Source organism: Coffea arabica, chromosome 11c (assembly GCF_036785885.1).
Source record: "Coffea arabica cultivar ET-39 chromosome 11c, Coffea Arabica ET-39 HiFi, whole genome shotgun sequence".
Lineage (NCBI taxonomy): Eukaryota > Viridiplantae > Streptophyta > Magnoliopsida > Gentianales > Rubiaceae > Coffea > Coffea arabica.
In genome coordinates, this window is record NC_092330.1 from 43,660,235 (window position 1) to 43,673,400 (window position 13,166).

The 13,166-nt window shown below is 35.1% G+C and overlaps 1 long non-coding RNA gene across 10 annotated transcripts; it reads right to left on the reverse strand.

The window, feature by feature from the left end:
• Positions 1-695: 695 nt before the first annotated feature.
• On the reverse strand, positions 696-6,446 carry LOC113716671 (uncharacterized). 10 transcript variants are annotated; one of them, XR_011823373.1, is made up of 9 exons: positions 6,068-6,444; positions 5,541-5,587; positions 5,351-5,390; positions 3,816-4,975; positions 3,652-3,718; positions 3,309-3,347; positions 2,756-2,806; positions 1,508-2,614; positions 696-927 (listed from the first exon to the last, which is right to left on the reverse strand). It is a non-coding gene; the product is annotated as an uncharacterized lncRNA (long non-coding RNA). The 10 variants fall into 10 exon arrangements; XR_011823377.1 differs by having other exon boundaries at positions 3,816-3,858; positions 6,068-6,435; XR_011823376.1 differs by lacking the exon at positions 3,816-4,975 and having other exon boundaries at positions 1,508-1,582; positions 2,342-2,614; positions 6,068-6,416.
• Between the last annotated feature and the right edge of the window lie 6,720 nt (positions 6,447-13,166).

Sequence of the window (13,166 nt, forward strand, 5' to 3'; positions counted from 1 at the left end):
ACTCGTACACTTACATATATATTAATGTCACCATCTTGAAAGCTGAAAACATTACGAAACTTGTAGCGGGCAATTAATTGGTTCCGTAAACCTCAATGAATAATGCTGATCTTTTCCTAATACGAGTGATATAAAAGTCGGGCAGGCATAAATCGCGGCCACCAATTGGCTATGGGCGGGCTAGGTTTGATGTTTTGCGTATGTCGTAGAAGCATGCAAGAGAAGAAGCACGATTGGAGGCTGATCAAAACGTTTTTTGATTCAAGCAAACAGTTACTCAAAGAGCTTCTTACCCTTTGTCGCCCCCGAATTGCTCGAGAGAGATAGAAAAAGCTAAGAAAGATTTATTCACAATACCAAACTTTTATTTTGCTGGTTGACATATTTTAAATGTACTCACCACGTGGCCAATTTACAAAATGTATCTTCTTGGTATTTAGATTAATTTTCTACGTACTAACAATGAGAGCATATATACTCTTTCAAGTTTAGACGCACAATAATTGATCTAAATTTAAATTTGAAATTCAAGTTTTACGCACATATTAATACTAGGAGGGGATCACCGCGCGAATGCGCGGTGTGAAATTAATAGGTAGTATGCCCAGTGTAAAGCCCATTATAATAGTTTTTTTTAAAACAAAATAGATAATCCATAATTAGGAGTAATGACTAAAATAAGTTATAAAACTATATTGGCCAAATATGTTGAATCAAGGCCAACTATATTAATCAAGAATATAGTTAAAAAAAAACTTCTATAAATTATTACAAGTTGTATACATGATTGGATACTAAGTGTTTACTAACTATGGCTCAAGCTTGCATTTCTCAATCTCTTTACAATGCCGAATATCGTTCAAGAGTTTATTTGTCTTCCTCTTCCCAGAGCTTATTCGAATAATCTCCTACTGCCATGTTTTTATCCTGCACAAGAGGTAATGCAATTTTATGTTTAAGCCATATGAATTTTATGTATCATTAAAGATATAATCTAGACAGAGTCATAAATGAACTACTCTGATGGAACTAAAAGGAATATAATATTACAGTATAAATTGAGTTAGAATTGGCCTAGCAAGAAGCAAATAAAAACTACTTTCTCCGCTATAAAATATGCAATTTGCTGGTAGCTATGCTTGATATGCACATGCAATGGTGATGACGTTCTTTATTGCCATGGCCTTGTATGTGTCAAAATCAACTGTAAATTAAGCTCTTGTATGCTGAAACCAAAACTTTACACATTAGACAAAATTAAGAATGACACCATGTAAAAATAGGAACGAAATATGTGATAAGTTTTGAAGCCAAAAATATTGAAATTTGAGAAATAAAAATGAAAGAACTAACATTTCCATGGGAAACAAATATGAAAAAGAAATTATTGATTAAGTAAAGAGGCCAATCGATCTCACAATTATTGATCACTATACCAGGGAAAGATAAATGATAGCAAATAGTAAAATAGTTCATATCCACACTGTTTGTGGTTGCAAAACCATACCTTGCTTCTTGATAAGAATTCATGAGAAAAGTCTTGTAGTAGCCAGCCAACTCAAGCAGTTCATCAACTTTCTCACTTTTCTTCCCAAAATTTCAAAAGCAAATTCAGTAAGCACTATATGATTGATAGCAACAAGTGATTATTCAAAAAACAACGAGTGAAGGAAATGCAAAGGGATTTAGAAATTTGAGGGATGAAAGCAAATGATCCTAAGAGGGTTCAGCACATGCAGTCCTCAACCAAGAGACGTTGAATTTAGGCGAAAACTTGCTATTCATCAAGAATGACAGTAATACCTATACATTATTTGGAAACAAGCGCAATAAAGTCATCCATGTGGTTTCCATCATTTGATAGAAAGGCAATGAGCGGACAGAATGACTTGGAATTCAAGAAAAAATCAAGCTAACAGGAATACTTAAAACCAAGAAAAAATGTAAGCCACCGACCAACTTGATATGAACTATTTAAACTATCAATGAAATAGCAAGTTGAAGTTCCCATGTATTACATCATCTTCATTAAGAAAAAGCATAAGATCATTACATGCAATCTTGGACCAATCAGTAAAGTCAAGATCAACTGAAAGCTTTTAATGCAGAAATTATTAATACAATTCCATAAGGCTTCCACAAATATGCCTTTTTGAAATAGAAACAGGGTTGCAATGTAACAATTCTTAGATCTCGATTAAATTCGGAAATTTGTATTATAGGTCCAATTAAAAACAAAAGCAAAAATTTTTTTGGTCGAATAAATTGGGGAATTTGTATCAGTTAAGTTTCTTTAGAAAAAGTAACAAGTAACCGAGGATAGCATAAGGTAAATAAGTACCTATTTAACTCAAATTCTGAACTACATCAATTCAAAAGAAAACCATGACTTGCGTTCCGAATCCAAAGCTAGTCCGAGGGTCTTGTAAAGGGTTTGACTTGGCATCTGGACTGCTATATCCTTCAATTTTAGTTTGTAAAGAACCACATTGATCATCTTCCAGTAGCTCAAAGACAATAGTGCCAGGCTAATTGTGATATTTCCATCACCACATACCTCGACTAATTTTTTCACCATAAGGTGTCAGTTTAGATTCTTTATCCACTTCTTCACCTTGAAATCCATAAACAGCCTCCAATGACTTACCCAAAATCCATCAATAGTTGTGCAAAGAATAAACTGCTAAATAAATTTGAAAAAAAAAAGAAAGCAAAGAGAGAACAAAAACACTGAAACAATAACTCCTGCACATACCTTGAAGGCTGAAATAAGAAAAGTAGCCTCCTTATTTCGTTCTTCCTTCATCTAACAAAAATTTAGTGTAAACAAGCGTCCGCCAAATGAAGAATATAATTAAAACAACCTCATGGTAATAACATGAGAATGATTCAGAGAAAATTATTGAACTTATTCTCCATATTCTTCAACATTATTAACAGTTGTAAATGAAATATATAACCCACCATTTTTTCCTTGCTTTTTTTTACATTAAAATAAAAGTCTATAGTTACATGAAGCAAGATGATATGTAGATTAATATCACAAGTTTTCCTCTCCTTTCTGAGTAAGACCCTTTTGATTTCACAGCCCTTTCAAGAATTCAATATTTTCATTTAATGGTTCACAAACCTTACATGGTTTGAAATTTAACTACTTCAACCATTAACAACCTAGAATTTAACCCTAAGCATTGAATAAATTATGTAGATAGCATGCTTAGCAAAGCAAACATGACATTCTAGTCGTTAATCAAACAATTTTGATCCAAATCCAAGGAAAAAAGGCCCCAAGATGAAATTCCACTCACCTGAGCTATAAAAAGTTGTCCAAAAAGCGCATTAGTTGGCTGCAAAAAGAAAAAAAATGACAAAATCATTACCAACTAACTAAGAGAGTTTAACAGAAACAGTCAATCCACACCCTCTTACTTTGAATTTTTTACTTATAAAGAGTTATTGGCAATATCAACTGGAAAACAAAAATTTCTATGAACATGAAAAAAAAGAAAGAAATTAAACCATTTCATCTAAGGAAATAATCACAAGTTTCAATGCAAAAAAACGAAAGCATAAAATATTGGATCTTAAGTAAGGATAATTACTGAATGTAGTTGCTTAAAAAGACTTGACAACCTCTTAATCATGACTTACACTGGAATTTTAGGAAATACTTCAATAAGAGGTAGACTGTCCTCTCCATAGTCCATTTCTTGAACATCTATCAAAGAAGAGTAAAGATAGGAGAAGATTACAATTGACTTCGGGTAAAACGAAAGAAAAAAAAATAGAAAAACAGAAATCCTAAAAGTATTTACTTGAGCAAAGAAATTCCAATCATTCATACTTGGTATCAAATCCCTATTCCTCAACCCGTAGCAAACATATAAAACTTATTAGAGAATAAAATAAAATTTAATCAAGAGAAAAAAGTATACATAGAACAAGAGTGGAGAAGCCAGCAGTTTTCAGAGAGAAAAAAAGGAAGATAAGAACAGAATGGACTTTTCAAATAGAAACTTTGAGTTGGAGAGGATTGAGATATGGAAAATTATTTGATGGGAATTGATTAGTCTTGCTAGCATTGAGCCAAACTCCTCTATTGCAGATACAGGAATTTGAGGGAAGGCCTCTGGTTTTGTAACTCCCAGTACTTTAACTCGCCAGCAAAGAGGAAAACAATAACTTTTTGCACAGAAAGGAGATGGGAGAAATTTTTTTTTACACAAAAGATAGGAGAGAGATGGCTCTGAGGTCTTTCTGTCAATTTTTCTTATAAAAAATCTGAGGTAAGATGACTCCAAAACACCTCTCCAAAAATAGTTGGATGTGTCAAAGAAGTGATTGTATTCTCAAATTTTAGGAAGAATTGTATGCCATTTATCTCAAAGTAGAGGCATCTTGTCCTCATATTTGAACATCTAAATGTGTTATATTTAGTACAAATTATCCATCCAATTAAAACAAATTAGGAGTTCTACCAAATTTTCTTCAAAAGTAACATGCCCTTCCTTTAAGTTCTTTCCTGCATAAAAAACTTCAACATAAATTGAAGGTCTGCATCACATTCACCTTTTTGAACCTATCAATTGGAATACCGTCTTCATGTTTGTCACAAAATTTTCTGTTTAGGCTTATCTCAATTAAGTTCATTTTTACAAGTAAAAAAACTATCATAAGGTTCAGTTTTCCAGACTTAATCTTACTGAAATGTTACAAATCTAAGAGAAAATAATGTTTTGTAAATATAGACTTAAGTCAACCAAAACTGATTTTCCTAATAAGAATTTCCAAGCTATTAAACATCGTAGTCCATGATTCAAGAGGCAAAACTACAATTATGTAGCAATTTAATTCTTTTTTTGATCAAGGAATAGAAAATTTAAGGTGTTTTTATTAAAACCGTAACTTATTATTTCAAGCAGGTGCTTAGAATATAATATTTGAGAATCCTCGTCTTGGACAAACCTTTAACCACCTACAAATAGGAAAACCATTTAGATTGCCATTGTAACAAAAAAATATATTGCTCAAGATACTCAGTTTAATATCCACTTAAGGTTCATAAAACGAATATTCAAGAGGTTTTACCAAGAGACAATTTATGTACTAAAACAAAAAATTTCAACACAAAGCAATCAAAAGAATAGCATCACACGATCTTTTGTAACTCAAAGTTTTGGCCAATGACCAATGTGACCTGGAAGTTCCTGATTCTCAGAGAAGAAATTTATTCATTCTTCAAAATGTTGAAAACCCAATGAAGAAAAAGGAATCGGAAGAATTGGAGCAAATAGAAAGACATTTTGAAGATGAAGAAATCTATTTTAAACAAGTGAATCTTTTTTGTTACCATATGGATTTCTTTTCTGAGCAAGAGATCAACAAAACACCTGCACGAAAGACACCAAAAAAATGACTAAAAAGAAAACTCAAACGAGGTTTGAAAAGACCAAAGGCCAAAGAAAAGTATACCATCATTTGAGCTCTGAAAAGAGCAATTTAAAGTAAAAATTAAATTAGAATGATAGGACAAAGCTTACGTTTTTCCCCTCAGCAGTTGTCTTTCACGGGTGGCCAATTTTCCTCCCTGTTGCAGAAGAAATCCAAGAAAGGCAAAAACAGAAAGAAAAATGGAACAATAAAACACCAAGTAGGTACAAAAAATAAAGTAAATAAATATCTACAAGCCAGCTAATCATCAATTATTCACCATCTCCGACCATATTAAAAGGTTTTTGTTGAAACTAAAAATAAAAATTTAATGATAAAACTGAAACGAAACAAAGACGTTAATCATGGAAAGAAAGGTAAAGAAAAACACCATATCTGTATTCTACAAATTCATATAGACAGTGGAGATGAAATATTAACCTTTCACTTCCTCGTTGTTTCAGAAAAGGATAAAAAAAAAAAGAAGGGGGAAGAATTGATTGTTTTTAGCCAAGGAAATATCAGGCAAAATGGCAGAGAAATAGAAAAAATCAGCTATAATTACTTGAGGTATGGAGAGAGGGAGATGAAGGAGAACAGGAGGGAGAAATCGACAAAGGGAGGAGAGGAAGATTACCAGTCGCTTTGCATTCTTGAGCCCATCGTCCATCAACTCTGTCAGAAGAAAAAAAATTTGGACCCCAATTGAGATTACAACCTGTTTCAAGTACAATCAAATGCCAGAAATTCAGGGGAGAACTATGGGTCTCACGAAGATGGAATTTTGTCTGGAGGATAACAGCAATACGGATCGGTCTTCAAGAGTTCTTGACCCTGACTGATAGTTGTGCGTTTGACTGAGAGAGAGAGAAAAGCGGAAGAAAAAGGATTGAAGATCCATCAGCATATGATGCCGTTTGATTGATCAAAAGTAAAAAGGGCAAAAAACCCATAAATCCTCAAATCATATGCAAAAAAAAGTTCCAAAGGTAAAAAGTTCTTCAATATAAAAGACTTCCAAAGGTAATAAGTAGATCAACAATTAATCTCAAAAAAGTTGACAAATAATTGGGATTTATTTGGCAACCAAAAAAAGTGGTAATAATTGCAAAAAGCTAGTAATTAAATGTTATTTGCTAGGCAATAAAAAGTGACAATTCACTTCCAAAAAAAAATTATCAATTGATTGCAAAAGTTGGTAATTAGATGTGGTTCATTTAGCAACAGAAAAAAAGTGTTAATAATTGCAAAAAGCTAGCAATTAAATGTTATTTATTAGGCAATAGAAAGTGAAATTGCTAATTAATTAATTAAATAACAATTAATTGCAAAAAATTGATAATTAAATATAATTTGTTGTGCAACCCAAAATAAAAGAGGACATTTTTTATGACATTTGAAAAAAAATTTATAATAAAATGCATTTTTTGTGCAACCACAAAAAAAGAAGCCAATTTTTTAATAATTCCAAACAACTGTTATTAAACATGATTTGTTGGGTGACCAAAAACTTGACATTATTAATTAGTTATTAACAATTAATTGCAAAAATTTGGTAATTAGATGTGATTTGTTGGACAGCCAGAAAAAAAATTTGATAATTAAAGGTGGTTTTTTGGGCAACCACAAAAAAGAAGTCAATTTTTTGCTACTAATTGCAAAAAAATTGTTAATTAAACGTGATATGTTAAATGACAAAAAACAGGACATTAAATTAGTTATTAACAATTAATTGCAAAAAATTGGTAATTAGATGTGATTTGATGGACAACAAAAAAAAAGGAATCCAAAATTTTTGTTAATGTGATTTGTTGGATAAAAAAGAAAGAAGCAAAATTTTAGCACAATCCTACATGCAATTAGAGGACTACCACTTTTCATCCAATCAAAACTCGCCACATCACCATCTTCATATGCAATTGGGAGGACTACCACCAATCAGCGAATCAGAGGATGACAACTCGTCAAATTGGAATCAATTGGAGGACTACCACCAATCAACCAATGGAAGAGCGCCACATCAGCAATTGGGTTCAATTTGGGCAATTGCATTCACACATTTACTATATATGTTAATAACTCTGACGTGATAGTGTATACATTATCAATAATGTATCCAAGATTATTTATCCTCATTTTTTAATCCATGCAACAAATACGACCAGTGACGTAAGGATTGACTCGGACACCCTTATGTCGAAAAAAAAAAAAAAAACAAATACGACCAGTGACGTGTCTCATCCTTACTTCTAGCAATCTTTTAGAGACAACTGTAACATATGTTTGCATGAAAAGTTTGCTGCTGAGCAATTGCATGAAAATTAATGGAGGCTGCTTTGAACATGGAAGCCAGATGACGTGTTTTAGAGAGATGCTAAGATTTGAGATAATTGTTGAGTTAATTGAAATTGTCAGACTTCTTTTAATGTCTTTTTTCTGCGGAAGTTCAAATGGTTAGGTGGGAATAAATTACCCCTAATCTGGTCGGCTCTGAAGCATCTGGTGGCTTAGAAAATAGTGTGATACCATTGAGTTCACATCAGGCATCCATGGGTTCTTCTTTCATGTGGTAATTCAAATTAGTTGAACACTCCTAACTTGGACAATTATGTGCTTCCAAGTTCGCTAATAAAGCCAGCAATGTTCCAATTGCTCCTCATATTTGCTTTCCAAAATTATGGTTCCTGATTGCTTTCGTACATCCTATTATATTCACCTAGTCCACTGTACCTCTGAGCCTTGATTAATTCCCATATGCTTCAACCATTTCCTAGCAGGCATTCACACGCTTTACATGCAGTTTTTGTCCACTGCAAAGGTTCGGTTCAGACAAAGATAATACAGAAGCATCTCGCCCTTGAAAATCTTAACCTCTCAAGTTGTGAACAACGAATCTTTTTGTTTAAAGAAGTTTGCCATTTCTTTTTGGCCCATCAGAAAAGAGTTAACTATTTTGGAATCACTTAATCCAGAAGAAACTTCTAAAGAAGATGGTCCCTTTTAGCTTTGAAGATGAACCAATACTTTACTTCAGTTTATTAGGGGGATTTTTCCAGAATACTACTGTGAATGGTCCCTTCAGCCGTGCTTATCATCATGAGCATCCACCCTCTCGTACAAAGCTGGCCATTTCATCTTGATCCATCCGACAGTGCGTAGATTTTTCAACAGGTCCTTTGCTTGCTTGGTGCACATGGGACTATTCAATGTCACTACTGCTATTCGATTCAATTAGCAAAGATGGTGTTGAACCACTACTCTGTAGTCTGTACATGTAGGGCTTTCCATCAATGTAAATTCTGCATTTCGACCATCATCATATTATCCCACCACTGATAACGTACGATGTATTTATGATATGTACCAATCTAATCTAGGGAAAGGCACGAAATTGAGTTGGAATTCAAGAATCTAAAATGTTTACAAGTAACTAAATCTTGCCATGCTATTTTCAGAGGTTTTCTTGGTAAATGGTAGGTAGACCTCACTGGTGCTGCACATTTTCCAGATACACGTGATATTAACACATGTAATCAGGTAGTGCCATATCAGAAAAGATACAATTCTGCAGCCTCGGATGCCAAATACTTTTCGCTATTACAACCGTTTTCTTGGTCTGACTAAGGAGATACATCATTCGATTGAACTGCCTTTCAAATTTGGTACCTCGCCTTCATGCTTAGAGGCTGAGAGAAAAGTATATTGGCGTGCACGAAGTCTAGGACAAGGAAAATGTGGCCGTGTCACAAGGGGCAAATTTCCTAGTGATAAATAAAATTAGCGAAACTGCAATCAGGTTTCAATCAGCTCACTTAAGAAACAAAGCGGATTATGTCCTGAAACAGGGTCACCGAACTCTTGGTGTAGATACTAATGAATTGTTTCGGGGGATTAGTAGCTTTTAACACGAAGGATTGATGGGGGCATCATTAAGCGCTTCAACTGCATGCTTTAGGAAGCTGTATTTGGACATTACAGGCAAGGAACTTATGACAGCCTAAACGTACAAGTTTACAGATTATAATTTCGCCTATGAATTTTTTGGGGTTGGTAGCCTCAAAATTACCAAATGCGACTTTGAATTTTCTGCAGACAATCCTCAGACGGAAATAAAAGGCGGTAATTCGCGTACGATCTAGTTGTGGCATCTACTGACGGACAACCACTCTCTGTGATCATCATTGATTGCTTTCGGGTAAAATAAAAATGTATGATGATAAATCTCTCCAAATTCTTCCCGTCAAGAAGGTATGAATCTAAAAAATGGGTGTGTCAGAATTTTCAATTGTGTTCTAGGAAGTAGAGATGGGGATTCTGTTTTTCTTACGCATTACATGGCATCATATGTACTACGTATTTTATATACTCCTACCGCAAAACAACGTTCAGGACCGCATTAACAAGAGTTGAGTTGGCCCGTATGATTTGAACTGATTTGACCTCTTCATTGGTGCAGTTTGGTCCTAGACAACTGCAGCAGCTACACTACTGTGTTGTACATCTTCCCGCCTAGTCTCCACATTTAATCTCTGTCGTTTCATCTGTCAAAACTTCCCCTTAATAGCTACTCTCATCTTCAGCCACTCCCCCATCCCTCTTTGAGGCCTCCCCCCCTCCCCTCAAACTGATATCAACCAGAAAAAAAAACCACAATTCTCAGATGTACCATCTGAAAACACATTAAAACGTCACCAGCTTATTTTATTGAATGGCCATTGATCATGATGTATTCTGAGCATTACAATTCTGTATTATCAAATCTTCATACAAGCTCTAGGGCATCATTTCTTTGCTAAATTTAAGGTAACAATTATTTTCTGTTTCCTTGATTGTTTTAATCGATCAGACCGTAAAACAAAAGGTATCATATCAACAAGCCTATTATATAGATTTTGACTTCAGAGTTCAAATTAACCCAGCCCAAGATCAAGAGATTGAGATTCTTGTCACGCAAGAAGATGCCTCTTGTTTGGCTTCTAAATAACTGAATAACATTTGTTATCCCCCCAAACCAAGGAAAAACTACAGCTAGCTGCGACTGCAACTCCACATGGTGCAAGTGGCAATGCTTAAACCTGACAGAGATTCACCAAACTAATTTTTAAACATTATAAACAATTAATATCCATTTGTCCTAGGACAGCCTACATGTTTTTTTTTTTTTTTCTCTTTTTTGTCTAATTGTAATTTTTGCCCGACATTCATTTCATAGTACAGCAAAATACATGAGCATTATGTGCCAAGAGGAAGTATATGTGCTGCGTTTACTCTTGTTTAGTTAGTTGGCCTTATTTTATGAAACTCGGAGAATAATATTAAACAAAAATCTGCAGATGCAAAGTCAATCTAGGTATGTGTCTCATGACCATCCATGAATTGTGTGTCATAATATCGTGCTAGGAGATTGATTCTCTAAAACTAAAAGGGATCGTTTTTATCAGTTGCTTAAAATTTTTTTTTTTTTTTCTTGATTCGTAGCGGAAACTGATGAAAACTATGCAGTCCTGAAGTTTTGGTCCATTTAGATAATCTGGTTAAGAGAATCTGCTACAAAACACATAGCCACAATTAAGATTCCATCCTCGAAGATGTTGCTGTTGGCTTCTGAATCCGGCATGTTCATCGCACATCCATCTTTTCCGTAAAGGACAAAATCATTACAGCTTCAACTTGGCTTAAATATTATTGTTCATAGCAGTTGGCTCCCACATCATATCATATATTTTTTCCAACTCAGTGGCCATGAGGTGTCCCTCAGGACCCAAACATGACAAAGATGGGAGAGAGCAGACGAGGAAGATCGATAAACTAAACAGAAGTGCTAATAAATGTGCCTCACACACACCGTAATGATGACTTGGTTCAACCCTTATATATATTTCAAATTTATGCAGTCGTAAACATTTTTAGGCACGATGGCCTTGAAAGTTTACAAGGTTTATGCGAAAGCCAGTTCAGCAGGAAAAGTAGCATGATCGGGACTAATCACTTACAACAAGGACCGACCAAAAAAAAACACACATAATTTCTCTTCAAGAACCTTCGCGCTACGCTGATTGATGTCATCTTTTTGCCTAAACAACGGGATGACAATTGACCACGGCAAGTGAGGTAAGCTTAGAGCAGTATAACAAGGTTGGTCATATTTCAGAGTCGGATTACCATAAAAATGAAACCAGATAACATGCAATCGCTGGTTCGCCTTTTTCAGCATTTTATACAGCTGCTCTTCCAAAGTAGTAGCACATGGTTGTTGATAATACCTCCCAAGCCACAAAATATTCGCAGTCCATGATTTTTTGCTCAGGAGAAGAACACAAACCTCAAATAGTAGCTAGTATATCATTCTTAGGGTTGTCAAAAACGTGCATCTTTTAAAGCGTCTTCTGCTTTTGCCTTTTATTTGGGCAAGAATACACAGGATTGGGGGATGAGCATAATAATTCTTTGATCAAAAGTAGTACGTACCTCATGGGTTCGTTTAATAAATTTCGCACAAGCATCGATCCGGTCTAAACAAGAAAACGAAAAGCCCATCAGGGCGCGCGGAAGATTGTGTGCCCCTTTTCGATAATTTCAAATCATTTCGACACCGGATGTTATTCTTTGTGGGATGGGATCCAACATGAAAGCACCAGGACTGGAGCATATGGCTTTTCTCATGCAATTAGCACCCAAAAAAAAAAAAAAGACTTGATAACTGATGGTGGCAAGTGCAATTATTCAGGCAGCAGGTACGTGTATTATTGAATAAAACTTGGACCCCAAACATTTTTCTGAAAAATCATCATGATCACTTGCGCTGAACTGTTCATTATCATGCCTTTGAATTTTCTTTTTCCTTGGGGCGTGCTTCTTTTTTTTTTTCCTTCCTTTATCATGATGATAAAAATTTGTAAAAAGAAAAAGGAGAGAAGTGGAAAAAGTTCGAAATAATACTTGAGAGCGCAGAGTCACTCGACAGCAGGCAGAGTTGATGATCCGCACCACATACCATACCACACCACACCACACCACACCCTAAGAGGAAGGCGGGGAACTTGAAACAATGTAATCAAAATCTTATTAACGAGCAGCAGCTTGATTCTTGGCCATTTTCTTAGACGTTGAGTCCGATAGCTGGCCCCGTGTGAATGGTCCAGCGGAAGCCAGCTCTCACAGAGGGACCGAGAGGTCACGAGTTCGAGCCTCCGCTCTGCTGGATTCCTCCGCTCACTTAACGTACTAGGATCGGGTTGGGGCGTCGGGCCTGGGTCGCAGGGGATTAGTCGGGCCCCGTAAAAATTGACCCGGACACCCCGTAGCTGGCCTGAAAGGTCCACAAATACTCACCGGAATATGAGTAAACAAAGTCAAGAAACGCACTGAACCATATCATGAGACATAACTCAAAGTTCAAAATCATTCAGACAGGAACACTAATTTTCTATCCAAATCGTGAGGATTAAACATATTAGAACCATGATGATGATGTTGCTCTTGCATTTGCATGACGTAACCGTACGTGTCCAAATTTTGCTGCAATCTGCCTCCCGTTTATTAACTTATCCACGGTTGTCAATGGAGAATATATAAAGTTTTAGATTCTGACGTTGCTTTTAACTTTTATTATTATTATTTTTATTATTTTTTACTTTCCTTCCTTCACGCATACTTTTTCAGTGCTTTCGCTTTTTATTTATTAGCATGAGCAGTAGTAAGTGGTGGTCCTTTTATTTCAATGGCATACGGAACTA